The sequence below is a fragment of the Melitaea cinxia genome, chromosome 9 (assembly GCF_905220565.1).
Source record: "Melitaea cinxia chromosome 9, ilMelCinx1.1, whole genome shotgun sequence".
Taxonomy (NCBI): domain Eukaryota; kingdom Metazoa; phylum Arthropoda; class Insecta; order Lepidoptera; family Nymphalidae; genus Melitaea; species Melitaea cinxia.
The window spans coordinates 14,963,473-14,967,130 of NC_059402.1; the positions used below are offsets into that span (position 1 = coordinate 14,963,473).

A 3,658-nucleotide genomic window follows, 5' to 3' on the forward strand; every position below is an offset into this window, starting at 1 on the left:
CCCGCATCGATATATATATATAGTATTGTATAGTTGAGTCATAAATTATAAATGTACCATAATATTCACTTTTTCTTGTGCTATGTTATTTATTCTCATATTTAACATTTTTCAGGAACAAAATTGACTCCTCGTCCACAAGGATAAGGTCGAAGTTAAAGGAAAATATGATAATATCGCAAAGCAGACAACATGAATCAGTCCACCACGCGCACTCCAGCGGTTAAATGTAACCAAGTGACCGCTTACAGCCAAAAGACCAGACACAACAAGCCCAATTTCACCCAAATAAGTTACGTACAACCACCATTCAGAATATCTCCGAGTAACCCTAAACCAACTAACAAGTCGCGATGCATGTGAGACAGTGTCGTTTTTTTTTTTTTCATAATGTATAGTTTCTTGTGATGTATGTATTTTTATTAGTTAGTTAATAATGTCAATAATATTTTCTGTCTTTTACTCGATTCATTAAAAACCGTATCGACTCTATTATGATAATCTATTAACACGTTAATTTTAAAGATAATTTTAGTTTAAAAAATCTTATATAATTAGTCATATAAAGTCTCGTCTCGGCTCCGTATGTTAACACAAGCAGGACGCGTTGCTCGAAGACTTTTGTCTTCAAGCATTGCGGAATCTTCGAAGTGAAGACTCGACGAACGCCGCCCAGCCCGACCGAATCCTCCTATCAGCCTCCTTCTTGAAGTTGTTGCGGCTTAGTTGGATAGTATGGCCTAGGTAAAATATAAAAATATAATCCTGAACAAGTATCGGCCTCGATATGACTCGGTTGTTAAACATAAACATTCGTTACGTTTAATAAATATTCGTTTTTTCCAAGTTCATACAGATGCCGACAAGTCAGGAGGACTTGCTAAGGCCGGCCAGCATTCGACCTAACTCATCCAACATCTCCGCAGCAATAATGACATATGAATAATGAAATTACATGTAAAGTGTTATTGGTCAATTTACTATGGTTAATAATTAATTTTAGTAGTCTTTTGTTAATAGATACGTTAAATAGATGAAAAAATAATTACTTAACGACTTTTTTTATAATCGTTTGCATGAAAAACTATCATAAACTAACGATAATATAAGTAACTGCGATTATTATCATAATAATAGAACATTAAGTCAATAATTAAGCTAGTCATTAGTTAAGTATTTGAGAAGATAGAATGAATAGCGCTTATATTCATAACTTAACTATAAATAGTCGTAGCTTTTTGTTTTATGCATCAAAAGGAACTCTTCTGTTGAACAGAAAGGACAAATAGTCACACTCAACCATAACATTTTGATTTTGATTAAAGTCAACTCTTCAATGCGATCCTGATTGTCGCGGTAAATTGGTAAGCCGTTCTACATATTTCTCGTGTAACTATAATTGTAGTTTGTGTATTACAATCATTTTGCGCCAGATGAATCATAGTCTGCAGTAAAAGAGCTTAGGATAGTATGTAAAATCTTTTTAAGATTTTTTTCTGTATGCAATATTACAGTAACTAAAGTCCTACTGCTTGACAGAGATTTTCTCTCTTAAGTAGTAAAGTTGAAACTTGATCTGCTACCTCTTCTGAGTATATATCCATTGCAGTTATAATGCTATAAGCTAATGTTTAGAAGATATGCAAAAGTAAATTGCACTAGCTGTGCCCGCGACTTCGTCCGTGTGGAATTTAACAAAAATTATAGTCCGGAACGCAGAATTATAAAATAAAAATAGTTTTTAAATTAAAGTAGCCTGAGTTACTCCTTGCATTATAAATGTACCATAATATTCACTTTATCTTGTGCTGTGATATTTATTCTCATATTTCATATTTTTCAGGAACAACGTTGGCTCGTCACCCACAAGAATTTAATTGCAATTAATATAAAATATGCAACGTGATAGCGCGAAAGGGTCAAACATGGACACAAAAATTAAATATAGCCAAGTAACCGCATACAGCCAAACGACCGGTCACAACAACTCCAAAGTCACCCAAATAAGCTACGTACAACCCCCATTTAGAATATCTCCTCCTAAACCAACTAAGAAGTAGTAATTGTTCAGAATCGATTTTTTTATCGTAATGTATATTCCTATTTATTAATAAACCATGTCAATAATACTTTCTGACTTTTATTTGATTCATTAAGAAATCCTATCACTCTATTATGGAAATCTATTAGCAAGTTAATTTTAAAGATAATTTTAGATTTTAAAAATCTTATATAATTAGTAGTATAAAGCCAAAAACAATGAAAATAATTCATTATTAAGCGTGACGCGAGGCTTAAATAATCATGAAATAGCTGCTTACCTTACTTCACCTATTTACAATACACAATATTACTATAACAAAATACAGTCGAATTGAGAACCTCCTCCGTTTTTGGAAGTCGGTTAATAAATACCTTAAAAAACAGGCTTCTTATGCCAACATGGGTAGGCCTGCTACTCTATTAAGACAAAGATATTTAGAAGAATCTAATAATGACAAAAAAATGCACAATTCAATATACCATAATTCATCAATTCCATAAACACCATCCCCATTTTGCCGACCTTAGAGTAGGAATTCGATAAAAAAAGAATTATCATAGTTGGACTACTCCTTAAAAAGTAATGCGTTGTCATAATAAAAAAAAAAAAATTATACGCGTTGACTTGAGGAACTCGTCCATTTTTTTCGTAGTTTAAATATAAAAATAATTAAACAAGTTGTGTCCTAAAACAAAGGTCAATGCCGGAAATCGATTTACGAATGTTATTGTATTTAATACACAACCGTAGTAAAGGAGCATCTTTACCAATGTGAGTCTTTACCAATGTGAGACTTTACGCAAGCAATGTCACATATTATCTTGTGACCATGTAAATATATTATTCAGTGAGTCCAAGTGGGAGCCGGTTTGAGTATTCACTATGTTATTTCAAAAAAATTTACTTTATAATTTATAACGTTTGCAGGAATGTTGGGTCTAAAATTTCACGCCTACTTCGAAGATAAATCATGTGAAACTTTACCAAACAGTATTTGTACAACTTCCTATGCAAGAAGTCGTTTTCATGGAAAGCAAGATGCCTCGTAAAATCACGCTAAATGCTTTTAATACGCTAAGACTGTATACAGTACTGAGGATTCAAGATGACACAATGGTTCACAATCGTTGGTTAATTACACACCCTTATAAAAAGAACTGCAATTTTATTAAACAAAGCAATAAGTACAAAAGCTGTATTGCCAATAAAGGGTGATTTGTAAGGTCATTTAACTACTAGGAATTGGCCACGGTATATAAAAACAAAAGTAAATATCTTATGACATTCACACAGCAGCGTCTTAGGTGTGACGAAGCCAGCTCTGCGGTCACAAACCCGCCTACCCAGCGTGGTGACTATGGGCAACGCACCAGAGTTCGCGCCATTTTTGGTGCGAACTTGTGGAGGCCTATGTCCAGCAGTGGACACACAGTTTTTTTATTATTAATAATTTTTAAAAGCACACCAAGGTACTTTACACAATACTTTATAGCGATTGTAAGGATGTTTGATAAATGTATATGCACACATTTTTTTAATAATTAAATAAATAAAGTTATCAGTACGCACTCGTAGAAAGCAGGATATTCACTTCACAAAATAATATTTTAATGT

At 33.0% G+C, this 3,658-nt stretch overlaps 2 long non-coding RNA genes across 2 annotated transcripts; both read left to right on the plus strand.

The window, feature by feature from the left end:
- The first annotated feature begins 626 nt into the window (after positions 1-626).
- Positions 627-1,048, plus strand: LOC123656233. The gene is made up of 2 exons (XR_006743503.1): positions 627-744; positions 848-1,048. It is a non-coding gene; the product is annotated as an uncharacterized LOC123656233 (long non-coding RNA).
- Positions 1,049-1,236: 188 nt separating this feature from the next.
- Positions 1,237-2,129, plus strand: LOC123656481. Its single transcript, XR_006743554.1, has 2 exons — positions 1,237-1,364; positions 1,844-2,129. It is a non-coding gene; the product is annotated as an uncharacterized LOC123656481 (long non-coding RNA).
- Positions 2,130-3,658: the final 1,529 nt, after the last annotated feature.